The following is a 23,242-nucleotide window of genomic DNA, read 5'->3' as shown; positions in this document are numbered from 1 at the left end:
TTTAATAGTTGTTCTACTCTGGTCGTAATAATGTTCTTGGCTAAGTGGAAAGCACTCTTAGTAAGAAATCATTTGTCCATGGGGTACAGGTTTGATTCCAAGTATTGTCTGTTTATTTTATTTAAATGGGGGTCAGTGATGTTAGACAGATCTAAACCAGCTCTAAATAGGCAAATGGAGAAATATGCAAAAGGTAAGCAGGGAGGGTGTACAAAAGCACAAGATTTCTGGCCCCCAGCCCTTAATTGCAATTCTTGGCCAAAGGGTCACAAAGTGGAAATTAGCACTGCCAGTTTAGACCTTGATGTGTCAGTGCTGCCATATTTACTTACTTGCATATTGGTGTTGAGTTTGCCCACATTTTATCTTCATTACTATCTAAAATCATTCAGACATTCAGCAAACTGTCTCAAACCACAATTAGTATCGAATAGTTTTTGGGCCTTACTGACTTTTCCTTTATAGCAAAGGTTTATTGTTGTGTATAATGTAGATATTTTAAAGTAATCAATCATTAAGAAGTCCCTTTTAGTTTTATCAAGTTTTTGAGTAATAAACCTTTTTAATTACCTTAAAATATTTATTCAGGTCCTTTACTATTGGCTGCCCTTTATATTACAATAATGATTGAAATATATTGTGGTAACTAAAAATTTGGATAATCCAACCTATTTTACCATCTTAAGGTTGTTTACAAAGGTGTATGAAATATTTAAGTACTGACTTAGCTACAGAAAACTTCTAGATATAATAAAATGTAAGCAAGATGGCTCTTACTTTGACCATATCTATGGAAGCACTAATGAGAGAGTGGGTCATTTGATGCATTTGTAGGATTGAGTGAGATGAGAAATGAAGTGTAGGTTTGATGAGAGATGCTGGTGAATGTGATGAGGGATGAATGTTTTGCAAGATTTTAAAATTTTGGACAATTTCTCATGTTGACAGCAGAGTGCAGAAGTAAAATTTTATAATTTTTCTTCTTTGTTTCTGTTATGTTAGACAATGTTGAATATTCTAAAGTGAAGTTTCTTTTTTGTTTGGAATTGTGATGGCCCTAGGGCTTTAGTGCAATACAAATTACTAATGTTTATTCACTTTCTTTAAACAAACACAAGGTCTATGTCTCCTAGCTTTAACAAAGTCAAGTGTAATTTTAAGACCAGGGATTTCAAAGTAGGTCAAATGAACTTGTGGTAAAAATGAGCAATTTATGAAACATCTAGATTAAAAAAAAGTCTTTTAGACAACAAAGAAGACAATTGAATAAAGAAAAGTACCTTATATCATAATTGTTGTGCACCCTTAAGATAGAAATGAACAAAGCTTCAATTAAGATTCTGTTTTGTTTAAACAGACAGAAGGGACAAACCTCCAAGCTTTGACAAATACAATCTCACTTTGTGGCTCCTATCTTTTCAAAGGGGACTTTCTTTGGATTTTTTCTATCCAACTAAAACTGAAAAGGACAGCATGATATACAAGTGACCTTCCAATTACCCTACATAGCAAGAGAAAATCATTAAGTTAGGCTATGCTTTATCTCAATCCCCCTCCCAATGTGCAGAAATATGGCTCAAATTTCATATTTTCAATGCATTTAACCTCCTGTCACCTGTTTTTCTAGTTATTGTTTGTCACATTTGTTTAATTTACAGCTACATGGGATGAAGTTAGAGAGACAGATTGACAAAACAAATGGAAAATAGGAAATTTCAGCAATACATTTTTATATTGGGAGGATTGAGGGGTAAAGTAGAGCAAAGTTGAATATAAAATGTGTTACCAGCTATTATTCTAAAAATTATGAAGCATGAATTTTTTTTTTATTATGTTTCTTTCTCTTCAGGTCCTTCTCTAGGGCTTTACCAAATCAAACATTCTATGCCCAGAAAAATTAGCAACAAGGTATAGTCTATATACAAAGGCTTATGTTATTTAACTATGAATATGGAATTTAAATGGCAATCAGGAACTGGATACAGGCTAAAGCAAGTAAAAAAGAAAGAAAAAACTTCCCTAGTTAGCTCAGGAGACTTTTAATAGATTACTCTTCAGATAATTGCCTATGATACATAATTTAAATATTTACCCCTGTACAGTAGGGCATTAAAACAATCTATCACAATGTAAGATACAGTATATTTAGATATGATGCTGATTTACAAATTCCAGGATTCTTTGTTGTGGTTTTCATAATTTTGTTGATAAAGTTTTATATATTCATCATTTTTTATTTTATGTCATTAACATTAGCCAAACTAAACTTCTCAATAGAACTTGAATGTGGTGGCTATAATGCACAAGTACTGCAAAAATCTTACAACACATTATGTGTTATGGTAACTGTCAGTGAGAAAAAAACTATTTTCCTAGTTTAGCTTAATTTGTTATATTTTTGTGCTTATCAGAAATATTTTGTTAATTTTAGGCAGCTGTCCCCCCTCAAAAAATTCTTAAACATTTGCTGGTTTATACTTAACCAGTATTCTACTGAAAACAAAAATTAATATATATTTTGTATTGAAGAAATATAAAGTCCTTTGGATTTTTTTTTATTAAGATTAAGCAGTTTGCTATTTTCTTTTGTTAGGCTAAGCCTGTAATAGTGCTTTATTGTGAAGAGTCAAAATTTGTAGGGATTGCAAAGGCTAGCCTGAACAATATGTTATTACAAATTATTAGGTTAAACTTCTGTTTGGTAAAATTCTAGTTTAGATAAATTTGTATTATCTTGAAAAAAGTTTAGGTTAGGAAAATGAAACTTTTAGGGATGGGTCTAGAGATGAAACTATATCATGGGAAAGTATTTTGGAGCATCCAACTCTACTCTTTCTCTCTCTTAAAAATGTTTGCCTTAAATTACCTTAAATCACATTGTCTAATGAAATAAGGATTAAATCCTGTAGAATTGCTGGTTAGTGATGATGACAGTTGGAAATCTCAATATTTGGTCCACACCCTTAAAAACGCTTGTGTTATAAAAGTGAAACCCTTGCAAAATAAATCTTCTACTTAAATGACAAGAAAAAAGCATTTTTAGTGTCATAACTTTGCTCAATTTCAATTTATGAAGTTTCCAAGATTTGGAAACTTTCAGGATATACATTTCCCTATATTTAAATACGAAACACTGATATGGCTTAAAATTCTACTCAAATAACAAGAATTGCATTTTCAGAGCTAAAACCAGAGAAACAGAAACTGCTTGCTGAAAATTAAGGTAAGATGTTGTTTTACCAAAATTTTAATAGTTACAGACCAGTCCAGTATGCAAAATTCCCAGATTTAAAAACAGAAGAGGGTTATCACATAAGCTTAGCAATAGCTTCTCAGAGTATGTTTTTAGCTATGGATTAATCACTGAAAGTTTCATTCACCTAACATAACCCCAATCAAAGATAGCAAAAAGTAGCTAAACTGGAATTTGAGTGGAAATTTAATATATAGCCTGGTAGGCTAGTAGAATTCCAAATCAAAACAAAAAGAAGTTAAACTAGAATTTTATCCTCTGTTTAGGGTAGCTCAACAAAGCTAAAGTCTTATCATTTAGGACTTTTTTATAGATAATTTTGCTTTTACAGTATGAATACAACATTTTCCAATATATTACCTGAACAATTTAACCAAAGATTCCACTAAATCAGACCCTTCCTATCTCTTCAAATATACCAGAGAGTATGCTAGATCATTTTTCAATTCTCTCTGACCTCAAACTAATGTGAAATATGTCAAATCCGGAGGAAATTAAGCCAGTGCTAAATCATTTAATTATAATAGAATGACACTCTTAACATTATACGGATGTTTTATGTTTGAAATTTTTTGCCCAAACCGACAAGTAAAAAGATGTGTTTTCGCGAACCAGTTTTGTTTGAGCTCAACCATATGTAATTTTTTCCGTTTTCGCGTTAAACATTCAAGCTGGTTAAACCAAAGCTGTCATTGGTTAAACCAGCTGGTTGACGCGAAAAAAGGCCTATAATTTGCCGTTAAATTCAAAAAAGAAAAATATAAAGTTTGTGTTATTATTTATCCTTGGCCTAGTTACACTTGTTGAAAAGAATCATTATTATGGGGACAAGGTCATTGACATAAGTCCTTAAGTGAATGCATTAAAATGACTCAAAGGTAAGAACTTAAGAAAATGTTGAACCTACTAGGATAGGCTCTATCAAGTAGCCTATGTGACACAAGTATGGATCCCAAATAATGCCAGGGTAAATATTTAGTGGCTGGTCACTTCTAAAGGCAAAAAAGTTTTTATGCAAAGAAAAGGGTATTTAGCACTGGACTCCCACTCTCCTGAAGGAAACACTAGGCTATAAAATCCTGAAGATACTTTAGAACATTATAAATTAGGGTGAAATTCTAGTTAATTGACCTCTTGCTATCTCGGAAAGGGTTTAGGTTAGGAAAATGAAGCTTTCAGGGATGGGTCTACAGGCTGAAGTATGTCCCAGGAAGTTATTTTAAAGTACCAACCCTCCACTCCTTCTCCCTCTCTGAAATTAGCCTACATGACAGGTCTATACCTGTTGAAATTTTGACAAAACAATATTTTACCTTAATTTTCAGTTACTAGTTGCTTTTTCTCTGCCTTTAGTTCTGAAAATACAATTCCTGTTATTTGAGTAGAATTTTGGGTAAGATTCTAGTTAGGTCTGATTGACTTCTTGCTATCTCAGAAAGGGTTTAGGATAGGAAAATGAACCTTTCAGAGATGAATCAACAGACTAAAGTATGCCCTGGGAAGGTATTTTGAAGCAACTAGGCCTAGTTCCGCTCCATCTCCCTCTAGAGGGCCCTGTCCTTTGAAGACCTTTAAAAATATGTCTGTTATAAAAATGAAACTTGCAAAATAGATCTTCTGCTTAATTGAAGTACAACAAATTGTTTTCAGCTTCATAACTTTGCTCAATTCCATTTTATAAGGTTTTAAAGATATGCAAATACATTTCCTAAATTTTGAAAAAAAAAACATTGATATGGCTCAAAGTTCTACTCAAATAACAGGAACTGCATTTTCAGAACTAAAGGCAGAAAAAAAGCAACTGGTAACTGAAAATTAAGGTAAAATGTTGTTTTGTCAAAATTTCAATAGGTATAGACCTGTTATACAGGCAAATTTCAGGGCCCTCTAGAAGGAGAAGGAGTGGAGGTGGGTACTTTAAAATACCTTCCTGGGATATACTTAGCCTATAGCCCCTTTCCTGAAAGTTTAATTTTCCTAACCTAACCCCTTTCTGAGATAGCAAGAAGTCACTAAACTAGAATTTTACTGATATGGTAAAATTCTAGTTTGGCTGCTTTTTGCTATCTTGGAAAGGGGTTAGGTTAGGAAAATGAAACTTCCAGTAATGAATCCTGGGCCAAAACACTATTAGGAAGTATTCCCAAGCTTCTATGTTAACCCTCTTCTGATTTCTAGGTTTCAAAAAATTGCCTACTTGAGATTTTGACAAAACAACACTTTGCTGTAATTTTCAGTTATTAGTTTATTTTCTCTAGTTTTACTTCTGAAAATGCTATTCCTGTCACTTGAGTAAAATTTTAAGCCATATGGATATTTTTCCCCTAAATCTAGGAAATGTATCTGCAGATCTGAATCTCATAAATTGGGATTGTGCAAAGTTCTGAAGCTGAAAACAGTTTTGTTGTACTTTATTTCAGCAGAAGATCTGTTTTGCTAGGTTTCACAAGCCTATGATATAAAATGAGAAATTTATCATTGATGGCTGTAACTTAAGGCAGGTGGATAGAGTGCATTGTCAGACTAGTGGACATTATATTTATATTCTGCAAAACTGTTCTCTTAGATTGCTACCAGACATAGCTTGTGGCTTTATATAAACCTTCTGAAAAAAAGTGCAATAAGCTTAATACAATTTCTGCTTGGGGCCTCCCCCTAATAGGGCCAGATATAGCCAAAGAATATGTACACAAGTTGTCTGATTGTGTTCCATTCAGATTTGCTTTATTTGGTACTATGAACCAACTGTTATTGAGAATTGATCTGAATACTATGTATGTTCAATAGCTGGCAATGGCTTCAGTGAAATATTCCAAATAAACAATTAAAAGATGTATCTATTGAAATAATGTTTTCTACTCAAATCCTGTTTATGATTTTACTAATTTTGTTCTAACAGGTAGAAAGAACTGATTTGATATAAACAGCTGTACATTTTGCTATATTTGCCATGTATGAGGGTTTGTGCTTAAAATCACAACAATGTAAAGTCAGAGGTGTAGCTAGGGTTTCCAGCACTACAGGACAATGTTGGTACCCCCCCCCCCCCCACATTGCCATTGCAATATTTCTAGATCATAGTATTGGCAGAAAAACCTAACTTTAATGGCCCATCAGAGACTAGGGACATTGGTTGTCTTAAATGCATAGATAGTGAATTATTGTGTGATCACTTTACTAATGTGTCTGTACAATAAACTGCTTAGAATTCAACATCATATCTAAAACATCAAGAACACTATGGCTTACTGTACTTGGTTAAATTAAAAATAAAATAAAAAGTTTGTATTTCTTCTTTATTTTGATGTGAATTTTTGTTGTTGATAAAACACACTACAAATATTTAAGCAGGTACTTAAAAAATCAAAAAGTACTTCCTCAATTTTGTAATTTTCTTTGTCAAGTCCCTAGGCTAGTTCCTAATCAATTTCACAATGGTTGTAACATGTGAAATCTTTATGGAATGCAATAGGACACATTTGCAAGTTTTTTGATATTATAAAAAAAACATTATTGACTCTCATTATGGTTGGTTTGGAATATTCTGAATTCTTATTCCCTTAAAATAATTTTTCTCTGAAACCAACAATTAATAAAACATATTTTGCATGGATCCCTTGAAAAATTACTGTCACATCACAAGCAGTCAAAATTCAGGTTTTCATTGTTGCAGAATTTTATTGCAGATAATTTTTCTTTGGTTTTTGTTTGAGTTAAAAAAATAAACAATTCTTTATCACAGTTGGCTTGCAATGTTAAATTTTTTTTTTATTTGAAACACAAGTGTCACCAATACTGAAAATGGAGTTGGCTACAAGAACTTGGTGATGCATGGTTCTTGGTGATGCATGTGATGCTTGGTGCATGTTGATGCTTGGTGATGCATGGTGATGCATTGGTGATGCATGGAAAATAAGCCCTTGTGATACAATTTTCCACTGAGCTATTGAAATATGACCACCATTTTTTAAATTTTGCTGTACTCATTACAAATTTGATATTAGAAAAAAAAAAATTTCTCCAACTTTTATGTCACTTGGATTATGAAGTAGAAAGTTCTTGTTTCTTTGAAAAAGAGATGAGGAACAAAACCAGAAGCAAAGATTTTCCATAAATATTGTACAAATTCTGTCCAGATTTAGTTTGAGTGGATATGAGAACTTATGTTGCATATCCATCTGGTATTTTATGGAACAACACATTATTTGACCAATAGAAAATGCAAGATAATTTTTTTAATACATTAGAGGAAGAAGAGGGAATGCAATTAGCTGATTTATTTGACATTTTGTCAGTAAAGTGTCAAATGCAATTGTAGATGTATGTAAAACTATCAAATAGATGCAAAACAACAAACCTTAAGAAATGACTAGTTTCTTGCATAATATATGTTCATTTAATTTATTATGAACTTTATAAAACCGAAATCCTAAGGAAGTATTAAAGGAAATTGGAACTTTACGACAGTTCAAATTTTGAGGAAGGTGTAAAGAGGCTTTGGATAGAGGGGGAGCATGTGCAACAGTGTTGGCCTCAGATGACTTGGTGCTGTAGTGAATTTTCAGAAGTAGTAGTAATAACCTACCTTGAAGTAAACTGGTTTTCCAATTAGAAGACCTTTGTATTACAATGGCCTATCAGATTATTCATTCTATAAGCAATGACTCTCCTTAAGATATTTTTCAAGTTGCCTTTAGTTACAAAAAAAACTGGTATTGAATTAAGAATATTCTTTCCATGAACGTTTTTCTTTCTTTGTGACAAATGAAACGTAGAAGAAAAAAATAAATGAAAAATAAAATCAAATAGCCAAGAATGACAAGGGTAGTGTCAGTCAGTGGAACAACATGAAGCGAAAACAAACATATATTTTGACAAGAACCTCCAACAAGTTGTCCTCAGTGCAAAGAAAAAAAAACGAAAAAAAATCTAACCTTTTGAAGTAAACTTGACAAGAGATGAATACACACTGAATCAAACAAGCCAAAATAAGTGAAAGAACCATTCATTAATAGAATTGTGCGTAAATTCTTTGCTTAGTAATAGATTTAGCTTGTCTACAGATTTGATTTTCATTAAAATGCAGACAGGTAGCTTTATTTTAAACTGAGAGAAATTTTATTTGAATCTTTTGATATTAAGTTATTATAAATTGTGCTTATGGATTTATCTCCAGTATCTCTGTTTATATGTTTTTTAATCTCAATTGCCTCTCTAAAAGATTGTGGTATAGCCACAATGTATAGCCAGTTTGATCTTAGAATGTATTTCTTTTGTGATCCAAACCTATGCATGGAATAAATTTAATCAACATGTTTCACCAATGCTGGCATAAGGTATTTATAAGTTTTTGACATCATTGAAATGCATTTGAATATTGCTCTGCAGGCATCGATTCAACTGTAAAAAAAAAGAAAAAAACGAACTGGGTACTTAATCCTACTTTCACAATCAGATTTAAGTTATATAGAAAATGGTGTGCATGTAGCTCAACACCAATGTCGCTCAACTCAACACTCATGCAACTAAAAAACCATCAAACCCCATTCAACCTAACCTTGCATGGGTTAAATTGATTTGAAATTGAGCTGGATGAGGGATGAATTGAATGAGGGTTGGTTCAGACAGGGGTTGGGTTGAATTACCTGGAAATCATAGAAAATCTTTACTAAGCTTAATTTTATAGAAAGTATTTCAAGCACTTATGATCTCACCAGGTAGGATGGCAGAAATTTCCTTAGAATGAAAGATGGGACAGTGTGTAGTATTTCAGCAATTCAGTTTTTGTGTTAGATGCCAGATCATTCATTTTCTCAGACTTTTTGTCAGCTGATGTCTTTTTGTTTTTGGTTTTGTAGGCTAAACAGTGGGAAAAAGAGTATACAAATTGCGAAATAAAAATGTTTTCACTATGAATTTAAGAATTGAAAAGTTAAGTAGGATTAAAAAAGTATAAATAATAAGCTAGATAAAAAAAAACCTGTGATGTAAATTCCAACATTAAAAATAACATATTCAACCCGGCCCCATTTTGAGGCCCAAGCCTTGGGGATTCCTTCCCTCCCCTGATGGCTAGGAGATAATATAAGTTGTTTTAAGAATCAGCAATTTTTAAGTATTGGGTGTCCCAAGAGCCCCCTCTTACCTACCCATCTGTATCTTATCTTCGGTTTTATTGGACATACCAGTTTAGTTTTTATATTTCCTCATAAAACATAATTTAAAATGTTAATAATAAGTATAACGTACTAATTCCTATGATTACTATAGCCTAGAGCTTAGACTGTGCATTTTATAGTTAATTAAAATAAAAAAACAAGTTTTTTTTCTGCTGAAAGTAAGGAATAACATTAAAGCTTAAAATAAACATAAGTTAGTCCGTATATGAGGGGGGATGTCCCCTCCTCAATACGTCGCTCTTCACTCTAAAGTTTTTTAGTATTTTAAAAGAGCTTCTCGTTCTAATTGTACTGCCCTTGTATTCCAGGAGTTGTTCATGGAGTGTCGGGCAAAAAGTTAAACTTTACCTTAAAAAGTGAGATATTGAGGAGGGGGGTTGCCCCTAAAATACGTAATAATTTCTGTTTGTTTTAGGTTTTAATCTTGCTCATTACTTTCAGTTGAATAAACTTGTTTTTTTTCTGAATTTAATTTCTGTTCGTTTTTTAAATAATGCTGGAAAGCCAACCCCCACCCCTCCCACACCTCATGAAAAGTTCTCCTGTAAACTCTTCCTCTCCCAGGCCATTTCATCCTCGCTGAAAATTTTTTGTGGACAATTCCGCCTGTAAAGTTCTTCTTAGCTTACTTGCATTTGAAAAAATACTAGTTCTTTTCGATCGAATCATTTTTCGAATCATGCCGGAAACCCCCCTCCCTATTTGTCCTGAAAATACCCCTCCCATTATGAAATATCTCTCCCGTGGGAAATTCCTCCATGAAGAATTTCTCCCGCAGTAAAATTTACTCATTGAGTATTTATTCCTCGGATTTTCCCTCATGGGGAATTTCTCCTGTGGATTATTCATTCTTGGAGAGTCCCCCCCCCACGAAATAAATTCCCCAGGCAATTCCATCCCCATTTAAAATCCCCCCGGAAAATTTCCCTGGAACATCTCCACACGTAAAACTGATTAGACATAGAAAAAGTAAGACAAATAAAAAGAATTTTGTTAGGAATAGCTGACAAATTCTACCTTGCAAAATTCCCCCTTGAAAGTTCATCTCTGGAAAATCGCACTCCCCACAGGAATTCTGTTTGTTTCAAATGTCTGTTTGCATCTCAATGACAAATTCTATAGATAAACAGTAGGCAAAATCCATAACTTACGGCCTTTTTTCCAGAAACTGTGTACGTCATCCTCTGGAGGCATAGTTATTTGACCTTTCAATTATGCTGAACAAAATGGCTATTTCAAAATTTTGTTTCAATGATTCTAGGGAAAAAGGGGCGTGGGATGGTTGGCTAATTGCCCTCCAATCTTTTTGGCCACTTAAACAGGGCACTAGAGCTTTAAATTTCATCGCCCCTGGCGAAGAAAACAAATAAATACGTATCTGTAGTCTTTCTTCGGGCAAGTACTACAAAATTCCACTTTTTTGCAGATGAGAGCTTGAAACCTCTGCATGGGGTTCTCTGATAGGTTGGCTCTAATGGTGGGATTTTCATAAGAACCCTGTAATTTTGGGGGATGTTTCTCCTCTTTCTCGAAAATTGAACAACTTTTAATTCTTTACGAACGTTTTTATTAGTAAAAAATATACAGTACTTACGAATTAACTTACGTAACGAACTTCTATATTCCTATGTTTTTATTATGTATATGTCTCCCCCTCGTCAACACCTCACTCTTTACACTAAAGCTTAAATTTTGTCCCAATTCCTCAAGAATGACCCCTGAATCACAAAGGCCGTAGAATAAATAGTGAAAATTACTAAAAATACTTTAGCATAACAAGCGAGGTATTAGGAGAAGGTGAACCCTATATGAGTAATAATTTCTGTTCGTTTTAAGTTTTAATGCTGCTCCTTACTTTCAGTTGAAAAAACTTTTTCATATATATTTTTTCATTGTTTTTTTTAATAATGATAGAAAATCCTGCGCCTCCTTCATGGAAATTCTCTTCCCCCAAGAAAAATTCCTCCATGGAAGGATCCCCCCACGTAACCCCTCCTCTCAACCCTCCTCCCCCAACCCAAAAAATCTCCCTGAAAATGTCTGTACACTTCCCAATAACCATTACTATATGTAAACACTGGTCAAAGTTTTTAATCTGCTGCCCCTCCCACGGGGACTCCGCGGGAGTAAGTCGTCCCCAAAGACATAGTTATTAGGTTTTTCGACAATGCTGAATAAAATAGTTATCTTAGAATTTTGATCCGGTGACTTTGGGAAAAATATGTGCGTGGGAGGGGGCCTAAATGCCTTCCATTTTTTGGTCACTTAAAAAGGGCACTAGAACTTTTAATTTCCGTTAGAATAAGCCATCTTGCGACATTCTAGGACCACTGGGTTGATACGACCATTCCTGAAAAAAAAAACACATCCATGATCTCTCTTCTGGCAAAAAATGCAAAATTCCACATTTTCGTAGAAAGGAGCTTGAAACTTCTACAGTAGGGTTCGCTGATACGCTGAATCTGATGGTGTCATTTTCGTTAAGATTCCATGACTTTTAAGGGATGTTTCCCCTATTTTCTAAAATAAGACAAATTTTCTCAGGCTCGTAACTTTTGATGGGTAAGACTAAACTTGATGAAAATGTCTATTTAAAATCAGCATTAAAATGCGATTCTTTTGATGTAATTATTGGTATCAAAATTCCGTTTTTTAGAGTTTCGGTTACTATTGAGCCGTGTCGCTCCTTACTACAGTTCGTTACCACGAACTGTTTGATTCCCTTCACAAGCAAAGTTTTGTCTCCTAGTGCTGCATGATAAAACTGATAACAGTAGAAAAAGAGAATGTTGGTACCGCTTGTACATGCACACACAATTTCTAAATTTTGAGAAAAATATACATATTTTGTTTAAATTCATTTTATTTTATTCTCAGTAGACATTTTGTACAGCATGCTGATGCAGAGACATTTCGGCAGAAGCCTTAAATTAATTAAAAATTACTAGGGATGCCAATTGGAAGGGAAAATTGACTCCTAGAGTTTGAAAATTACCTTTCCCTTTGTATATTTGTTAAAAACTGATTCTATTAAGAATTACATAACAGTTTTTCTTGTGTAAACCAGGGTATGGGGGTGTACATTTCCGGATGGGGGTTACACTGAGCATCGTTTTTATGTCTATAATTGCCTTCATAAGCAATGCTTTGTCTCCTAGTGCTGCATGATAAACTGATAACAATATAAAAATAGAATGGGTTAGTACCGCTTATATATGCACACACAATTTCTAAATTTTGAGAAAAAATATATATTTTGTTTAAATTCACTTTAATCAGTTTTTAGCAGGCATTTTGTACAGCATGCTGATGCAGAGATAAATGTCCGACAAGTAGCTCTGGCGTTGTATGAAAGTCGACTAATTACATTCAAAATTATTAGCACATTTATGTCTTTTTGGAGCTGGTCAAAAGAAATATTTAGAAAAGCGAAAATAGCTGGAAGTCAGTATAGTATTATATATATATAGACAGTTCTGCATTTATGGGTTAGTATGTGAATCCGAAACGTAAGAAATAGGGCGGTATCAGCATTTATTAGACATTTCTATGACACATAAGAGAATCGTAGTTTCAATTAGATATTGGAAACAAAAATTAAAATAATTAAATGATTTTTGGAGCAGATCCCCCTCTACCAACTTCTATTACCAAACTACAACCGATTTGACCTATCTAGTTATAGTACAAATATCATTATAAAAAGCACTAAGTCATATTTTCTTTTTCAATGATTTCTTTTTCATTCAGGAAATTATATTCACTGTATATCTACCGTCTTATTCTTCAACGATTCTATTTATGTCCCATTTGCAGATGTAAAGGATGTATTTATTTCCACTTGGAAAGTTTTGAAACAAGAGAATCCAATCTTGAACTGATAGAATTTGGGAAGTAAAAGCACCTTAAATATCAGGGGAAAAATTGACCTGAGTAAATTTGGCAAACCAGGAAGCATAGACAATTTTTCAATTTCGCCATTAATTAGGCTCATTAATTAGTTGTATTTGATGATAAGGTTTCAAAGGCTGTATATTTGGAAAAATATGAATGCGGAACATATTACATATACATATACATATACATATTACAATGCACCACTGTTTTTCTTTTTGAATGCGGAACATATTACATATTACATATACATATACATATTACATATTACAATGTACCACTGTTTTTCTTTTTTTCCTTACGTTACAGACGAGCTTGGATTAATTAAAAAAAATTACCTGCTCAAAGTGAAGAACAAATTTGACACTTTAAATGAACTTTTAAAATTTAAAGCTACTTAAAAGCAGTTTTAAAGCTGCTTAATAAACTATAGTTTTTTTCCAAATTTTTTGGGGAGGGGGCAACTGCCCCCTTGCTCCCCTCAACGACGCCCCTGGTTCTAAGCAATGAGACTTTTTTTTGAGTAGGTTTTAAAACCTTCTCATAATCAGTGCGACCGTAAAATGATAGTAATCTTAAACGAATTTGTTTTTCTGAGTTATGTAAATTGGCTTGAAAACCTTATTTGGAGTATATATCTTGGAATGCATCAATGCAGAAAGAAGGAATTGAAAGAATTTATCTTTCAAATCTATTTTGTCGTTAAATGCGAATAGAGCTTGGTTATTGTAACTCAAAAATGCGTTAAGTAAAAGAAACTAGATTTTGCTGGAGAGTGGAAGAGAAAAAGACTTTTCAGACAATGTAATCTAATTTGTTTCTTCAAAACAAGGCGAAATGATTGATATAGCAAAAGCTTTATTTTATAAGCTTGAGAAGGAGACAAAACTACTGTCTACGAAATGAAAAGTATCTATGTACCCCAATAAATAACTGAGAGATTGGAAAGTAAAGTAGAACACTATACTCTGTTCAGAGGGTACGGAATACACCTCAATCTGAAAAAAGTGTCATATAAACCTCTTGAATCACTGCAAGTTACAATTAGATTTGAATTTTTTTTTTCAGAATCCATTTTAGGATTTTCATGTCTGAAAGTCATATGTTAAAAGTGTTGTTCAAATATAAACTTCCTTTACCCCATTCTCTAAGAGTGGGGCATGAAATGACCTGAGCCAAATAAGGATGTATTACTGGGGCTTCTGTTCTCCTCCTTAATTGGTCATCACCAAGAATTAAGTAACTATTTGAAATATCGCATGCTAGAAAGCTACAGACTGCAAAATGGACACTGGTTATAATTTTTGGTTAGATTAGTTGCTGACAACTATATCGGTTCAACAAGGTTGAAAAGAGTTTTATATACTTCAGCTTATCTTTGCAAAGATCTTAGATGACGAGGAATCATACAAGGACTTTTAATATGTATGACTAGAGAGAGGGACAACAAGGGTCACATACCCCTCCAGCTCAACCCCAAACAACTTCTCAGTAAAAGATTGCCAAGATTTTTTAACTTACAGACTTGAGTTTATAGGGCAAGTACTTTCGACAGATGGGCCTTGAGAATGATCATTTTCAGAGTTAAATTCTCCTTTTATGGCTTTTGCTCGAAAGTGCCTAGATCCACTTGTAATTTGTTTGGGCAAGTAATTTGGGCAAAGAGGCAATAGATTTTCACACTACAGTTATGTAATTATTAGTAAAGTGTTAATTTGACAATCACTCGGTAATAGACAGAATACAATTTTTCTTAACAAGGAATCTGTCGGAAAAAAAATATTGGTGTTTTTCTTTGAAGCATATTTGCGTAGCCTTATCTTATCGTTTCTTTTAATAGCAATAAATGTTGGGTTAGGTTATATGTTTTGGATCAAAGTAAAAGACCATTAGCATGTATACATGATACATTTTTAAAAAAAGCAACATCGATTTAGTGTCGGACAGTGTAGAATTTTTTTTGCTGGAAAAAAAAATTCTACTTGGGGCATACTTTTGAAGTTGTGAAAGTGGATAATGGTGCTTCAACAGTTTACATTGCTCAAGCAACGTAAATATAATTTTTGTTTGTTTTAAGTTTGACTTATTTCATTATTTAACTTGTTTTCAGTTTTAACATTGATTTTTACTTTTCTCTATAACACTTTTTTGAGGACGTTTTCAAAATTGACTCACAAAAAATGGAGAATGTCTGAATTAAAAAACAAACACAAGTATTTAGGGGTTCTTTAGTCTGAAAACATGGACCGCAAGATGGTGAATAATTTTCTTTAGTGGAGTAGAAAGACTGATTCAGTTATACTTGCCAATGCAGACGATCTTTAAAAGGCATCCTCTTACGTGGTCGTCTCTTCTGATCCGTTGCTGTTTCATTTGATCTAGAAATATTTTTTACATTATTATTGTACTTTGAAAAAAGAAAAAAAAAATACAAATTAGTAGTTTTTCAGTGCATACTTTGTCGAGCCAGTGGCGGATTCTGGGGAGGGGGATTGTTCATCCAGCCCTAATTCGGCCCAGATCCTCTTCGGCTGTAGCGTTCGGCTTTTCACCATATATATATATATATATATATATATATACATTTATATATATATATATACATATATATATATATATATATATATATATATATATATATATATATATATATATATATATATATATATATATATATATATATATATATATATATAAATATATTGCCTCTGAATTATTTGTCTATATTATTTTTTCTATTTTTTGGTAAATGACGACTTATACTTATTGACGACATGACTGCCTGTCCATGGATTATTCTTTATGGTTGATTGTGTGTGGCTATGCTGTTTGACCTATGTGATTGTATGGATGAGTAGGGTTAAGGCCTCATTCAAGTACTGGTCTATATTAATCACTAATTTAGGAAAACAGTCTTCCTTTTCTCCTTCTGTCTCTTTTTTTTTTTTTTTTTTTTTTTTTGTGTTGTTGCATTGGTGATTTCTCTTTTCATGATATATATATATATATATATATATATATATATATATATATATATATATATATATATATATATATATATGTATATATATATATATATATATATATATATATATATATATATATATATATATATATATATATATATATATATTTATATATATATATATATATATATATATATATATATATATATATATATATATATATATATATATATATATATATATATATATATATATATATATATATATATATATGCATATAAAATGCATCAACAATTTTTTGATGCGTTTCTGAAGTTCTTTTTGCAGCTTTTTCGTAGTCAGCAAATATATTGCAGCATTGTTATATAACAAGGAAGTGGAAATTTGCCAATTGTGATTCTTTTTCTCAAAGCCGTTACGCAATGGCTGATACACGCAAAACTTATATTACTTCTTGTTCATTCTTTGTCTTCATTATTTAAGAAGCAACCACAGATAGTTAACAAGTTCTGCCGTAAGCGCAGTGATAAAACTTGGAATCAATTAAAAATGCTCCTTTTTGTTGTATCAGTTTCATGACCAGTTGTTGAATGGAGTTTCAAAAGAATGGAGTTCTTAGACAAAGGATAAACGGTTTTGATTGAGGGAAGCAAGGTCTTAATGCAGTTTTTTTCTCTTTCAAATTATTTGAAGTAGGTCTACATTGTTGAGCTAACTATTACCAAAGATGCTAGTAGTTTCTTAATAAGCCTACCTGCACATGAAGGGAATAATGGTTCCTCTAATATTGGTCTGAAAACCCCTAGAAAATTTTGGAAAATCAAAGTTTAAGCTTGAAAGTGAACTAGTTTCGAATAGTCAACACCACCACTACCATTGGAACAGTTCCTGAGTCCCGATAGCACGCAACCATGGTTATACACTCAAGTGCACATACACATGAACCTTGGTGGGGAGGGGGGAAGGTAAAAGGGCTGTTTAGGGGATTAAAGATAAAAGGGGTATGCAATTTTATACTACAGGTTTCGATTTTTCCCAGAAAGGAGGTCTGATAGGGGGTTGGGGAGGTTTTTCGCCCTCATCATAAAAAACAAGAAAAAAAATGGAGCAAAGATATCAAAATAACACAAAACAGTCAACTAGAAAAAAACAAAGCGAAGACCATAGAATGGCTGGAAATGGAATAGTTGACCCGTACAGTTTCTCATTTAGCAGGGCCAGTTTTGCCGTCATATCTTGATCATTTAAATTTTTCATAATGCCAAGTTAGCAGATCAAGTAAAAATCTCAATTACCAAAATTCTGCTGATTTCAGTTCCATTGCCATTCCAGTGGGCTTTCCCAGTAGGCAAAGCTAATTTGAATTATCCTTACTCCATGCCTATCTACGTGAGTTCTGCCCTAGGATGGATGATAGACTATCTATCAACAAGTGAAAAGACATTATTTTTATACAATTCTGAAAAAGGGCTATTCCCACTTTGCCTCTCACTGAGACTATCTGTCTTGGCTTTACTCCAATTAGCCATGACTCTGATAGCTCTGGCTCATCGATCATGGCTCTGGATTAATCAATTCCACCAAGTTGATTATAATTTAACCAAGTTGATTTAACTGTATGATGCTTTATGGTTATATTTACTCTTGACAGCAATTTTTGAATGCCCAATTTGGAGCGTACATTTAGCGTCGGAAACTACGCGAAAGTAAGGACCGTAAATTATTTGTAATCGAGATACTGAAATGTATAGACTAAATCAAAGGAATAGATAGAAAAATTCAGACAACTAATTGGTGATCTAGAAGAAGTCTTAACATTAAAAGAGAGATACCGACGTTTACAAAAAATTAGGGAAGCTCCAATGTCGGAAAAAGAAGATGTAACAAATTTGACAGAACCAGGAAGCTCCTTCCGTGTATGACTAATTAAGAAAAAGTCATCCGCGCAGTCTAGGTATGATACATTAAAATTTTCTAAAAAGCAGGTATTTGGTAGACATACCTTAAACACACATAGTTAAAAAAGAAGAAGATACCCTCCCCCCTTGTCTCAGGCCTTGCCTTAAACAAATTACAGAATTTGAAATTAAACAATAACTGGCTTTAAGACAGAGAAAAGGATTCTCATACTGGTATTTTAGGAGATAAATAATAGAAAAATTGATACCATGTGAAGGTTGAAGCTTAGACTTTGCGTTCGAACTGGCAACTACTAGTTATGCTTATAGGTTAACTATGTGTAGTGATGCATATAATTTTTCACTACTAATCAATGACGTGTCAGTGAATCTTGGTGGGCATACACGAAAGTCCTGAGCCGGATTTTCAGATTTCTTGGATAGCACGGAGGTAGTGACAAGACTATTCCTCCCTGTTGTATATTTTATGGTTTCTACAGCCGTCGTCAATGCTACATTTTTGTCGAAGGTCTGTGGCATTGATTTAGTCTCTTTGACTAATTTATACATTCTTTGCTCAAAACCTAGAGGATAATCAGCGCAGAAACGGATATGATGTAGGTGCGCAAGTTCTGATGAGAAGTTCGATAACGCTTTCTTCTTTCAAGAAGGAAGAAAAGGGTGCCGACTGTTCTTACTCAAGCTCCAAAAATAAAAAATGAAGTCCCGATGTCCTTGTGATTTGTGGAGTAAAGTCAACACTGCATAAATTAAGTGGTGAGCGGTAGTAGGTGTTAAATTGTAAATTTGGCCAGGGAGTATTCCCTGTGAATCCAATATTCACAAGAATAAGGGCTACCAAAACCAAGTTTAGGAACGGTAATTACAACCAATAAAAGGGATTTTTCGGAGAAAATGACACCAAACACTTCTAGAGGATACCAGAGCATAGCTACTTCACAAGCCAGTAATAGCAGATAGTGAGGTAGTCAGAATTTTGCTGTTGACGGGGTTCAATCTTTAGGACAGTTCCAATTAGGTGACTTTTAGCAGCCATAATACAATCAGAAAAGTAAATATTTTTATACGATTGTTCGCCTTTTGGGGTGCCTCCCTCCTAAAGCCTATCTTTGGTTACGGCACCTATTGCAGAGTTCTATTCCATTAGCAAGGAAAGTTGGTCAAAGTTAGTTTTTCATTATTAACCTACATAAAAATTCCTGAAAAAAAATAAAATTTAGAACCTGTTTTTCGAGAGATATTGCATATTTAGCAATAATATTTTCGTAATTAAAGATGTTAATTCAAAAAATGGTTTCCGAATTTTTTTCTTTAAAGAAGGGAAAATCCACATTAGAACCTATAACGAGCAAAAATAACGCCATTAAATAGTTAAAACTAAAAAGAAACAGAATTTAGAATGCTACCAACATATCAATGAAATACAAAATAAAATGAATCATCAAACCAAACAAAGATGACAGATGCTGTTATGAAGGAATAAATAGATCCTAAAACGAACGAATATTACCGCAAACGAGGGCATGACCAGAGTATGGTTTGTGGTTTACTTAAAACGATTTGTATTTTGTATAGTGCGTTCTTTATCTGTCACAACGTCAACAGCAACTCAACAACAAAGAAATATCAGGAAGCTAACCAATGTTTACAAATAAGAGTTATCACGAGTAAGAGTGGAGCCCCCCCCATTAAAGCCTCCAAATGGCTTCTGTGTTATTGGTACTTTGCTGAAACTGCTGTTTTTAGGGGTATGGCCAGTACTCCCACCGTGTAAGGTATTTCAGACAAATATTTGATACAAAAGAATGATCATCCAAGTTATTTTCATCCACAGGTCCCTTATGCACTTTAAGCGCAGCCCTACCCCGGGATTCCTTATGCACTTTTAGTGCAGGCCTACCCCAGGGTCCCATATGCACTTTAAGGGCAGCCATACCCCTGGATCCTTTATGCACTTTAAGGGCAGCCCTATCCCAGGGTCCCTTGGGCACTTTAATGGCCATATACTCTCACCATTCCTACGACGCTTCCGGTAATAAAAATATTCCCAGGAAACACTTGCCAGCTGTTATTTCTCGGTGAAATGGGTCTTAGAATGCAGTGTCCATGTTCATGATTTCTCGCGTAAGGCCTCCTGTGATGGTTACTTTTTGAATGTCAAAATAATTGACTTAAAAAATGGGGATTAGGCCTAGTTATTATCGAATGGTAGGGTTTGATCAGGCAAGACATCTGGAAAGAATTTTGACAAGGATTGTAATATACAAGTTATTCGTAGTCTATATATATTTTGTTGTATGCTTAGTGGACGAGGACTGTTTCTCTTATAGTTTTGGTTTATCAAATGACATTTACAATCTGCTTTAGTTACCGAATCGTATGTATATTATCTTTAGGTTTCAAATCACCCCTCCCTACGAGTCATTCTTGAGCTATTGAATTCAATCTGAGGAATATTTTGAACCTGGACCTTCAGGGGACGGTAAGAGCAATATCAAATCTAAAAAAGAGTGTTTGCCGAATTTTAATTGTTTGTGTATCATATATGATCATTAGCTCTGAGAAACGTCTACTAGTTATTCTTAAAATTGAAATCAGTCCATGGATTATTTTTGAACCCGATCCTTAACATGATTATTAGCAGAATACTTATTATGAGTACTACAGGATCCAATTCTCCCCTTAAAATATTTTTTTTTTCTGATTGTGAACGAGAATTGGAAAGAATCAATGTCGCAATGAGCGTGATAAGGCCCCCTACCTCTCGGAGAGGTGGAGAGATGGGGGAATTTTTAAAGGGTGATAACTTTTTTAACTGAAATGTTTTCAACTTTTTTTTCTATGACTTAAAATCAGATTAAATATGCTTATAGCAAAACATTCACCTTTGATATTTTAAGAATATAAATGAAGATAATATAAGTATCTCAGTTGCGATTTCTTAATAAAAAAAGAATGTTTGTAGTGACTTTTTTTGGACCAGAGTTTTTTTGAATTTTCCGGGACTTAGTTTTTTATTTTATATATATATATATATATATATATATATATATATATATATATATATATATATATATATATATATATATAATATATATATATATATGTATATATATATATATATATATATATATATATATATATATATATATATATGTATATGTATATATATATATATATATATATATATATATATATATAGCCTATATATATATATATATATATATATATATATATATATGTGTGTGTGTGTGTATATATATATGTATATATATATATATATTTATACTAGCTGTTCGGGTGGCGCTTCGCGCCACCCCAACACATAGTTGGTGAGGGCGCTTCGTGACCCCCCCCCCGCGCATAAGTCGTTACGCGCCATATTAGTTACGCGCCATTGTAGTTGTATCCCTATGTCCCACCTATGAATATATATATGTATATATATATATATATATATATATATATATATATATATATATATATATATATATATATATATATATATATATATATATATATATATATATATATATATATATATATATATATATATATATATATATATATATATATATATATATATATATATATATATATATATATATATATATATATATGTTTTTAACTACGTAAAACTTGCGAATATACAACATTCTTTGCTGTCCCATTGTCTGTGCATATAAATAGATTGTCAGGTTTACCGACTCTTGAACATGCAACATATAATGGTCCATGGGAAAACAATCCGTATTCAGATCTACACCTCATGATTCTAATGATTGCCCTTGAGCTTTGTTGATGGTGATTGCTAATCGACCATTTCCTGTGTCGCCGTCGTCATTTTATATATCCCCCTGTGCCCCCGGTGTCCCCTTTGTAGTTGTGTCCCTGTGTCCCGGTCCTCATTTATATTCCCTGTGTCCCGGTCGTCATTTGTGTCCCGGTGTCCCAGTCTGTGATTTCTCTTTGAGTGTCCCGGGCGTCATTTATATTCCCTGTGTCTTGGTGTCCCGGTCTGTATATACATTCGTTTTTGAATTGGTCTTTTTTTTACTTTTTAGTTTTTTACCTTTTTTTTAGTTTTTTTAGTTATACCTCATGATTCTAATGATTGCCCTTGAGGGGAGTTAAGGGGTATGTGTGTATTGAGTGTTAAGGAGTATATATGTATTGGGAGTGAAGGGCTGTCCGTTTATTGGGAGTGCCTAAGGGGATAATAATTTCCTGACCTTTCGAAGTACCCACGTTTCGCAGCCATTCTTTATCACTATCATTACTGGGGCTTTCAGTATTCTATTTTAGTTCCAAGAATCATCTTTCTATTTTTTTGGAACACCCTGGGTCTCGGCTTTTCTACTTTTTACATCTTCACTACATCCACCATTCTTACTTATGTTACTACCCAGGTAAAAGCAGCTATCCACTTGATTGATTTTCTCGCTACATAATATCACCTCTTCACATTAATTTTCAAAGATATTCTGGCACTCTTAACTCTCGAAACTTCCGAAAATTCATTACTTTTATTTACGCCACTTAAATTTACCTGCCGAATCCAAATCTAGGAGATTTTTTACCTTCCCATTGGATACCATGTTCTTCAATAGCTTTTGCCGTGTTTCTTCGATGAAGTCCATCGAAATAATCCATATAAACGTGGATAGGACACAACCCTGATTAACTCCTGAATTCAAGCTGAATGAACTACTAACCTAAAGTCCTACCTTAACCATACCAATATTATTCTCTTACATAGTACTTCTTTAGTCACTTATCTGCAAAGTCTTCAATTATCTAATTAAATGTGGTTACTTCCCAAATATATACAAGATTTAATCTAACCGATGTTCTCGCCCCGCTCCATGTTTACTTTTGAAAATAATTGTTTTAATGTCGAAAAAACAGAATTATTGTTAAAGAAGAATGATTTATATTTTTATTGTTTGTCAAAAGTTCCGTTGTATTGTTTGTTAAAACATATTCTGTGTTTGTAGGGAGGGGGATGGTATTTCTAATGGAGGGGTTGAG

At 33.1% G+C, this 23,242-nt stretch overlaps 1 protein-coding gene across 2 annotated transcripts in view; it reads left to right on the top strand.

Moving 5' to 3' along the window:
- Window positions 1-3,981: 3,981 nt before the first annotated feature.
- LOC136031395 (nuclear receptor coactivator 2-like) overlaps window positions 3,982-23,242 on the top strand; it is a 203,323-nt gene continuing 184,062 nt past the window's right edge. Inside the window, exon 1 of one of the 2 annotated variants that reach the window (XM_065710934.1) lies at window positions 3,982-4,131. The gene's annotated coding sequence lies outside the window, so the exon portion shown is untranslated. Of the gene's footprint in view, window positions 4,132-16,824; window positions 16,947-23,242 lie in introns of those variants that run through there. The other variant, XM_065710935.1, reaches the window with a different exon arrangement.

The sequence above is a fragment of the Artemia franciscana genome, chromosome 9 (genome assembly GCF_032884065.1).
Source record: "Artemia franciscana chromosome 9, ASM3288406v1, whole genome shotgun sequence".
Taxonomy (NCBI): Eukaryota; Metazoa; Arthropoda; class Branchiopoda; order Anostraca; family Artemiidae; genus Artemia; species Artemia franciscana.
Note: the sequence above shows the minus strand (reverse complement) of the source record. Positions and strands in the feature narration are given on the sequence as shown.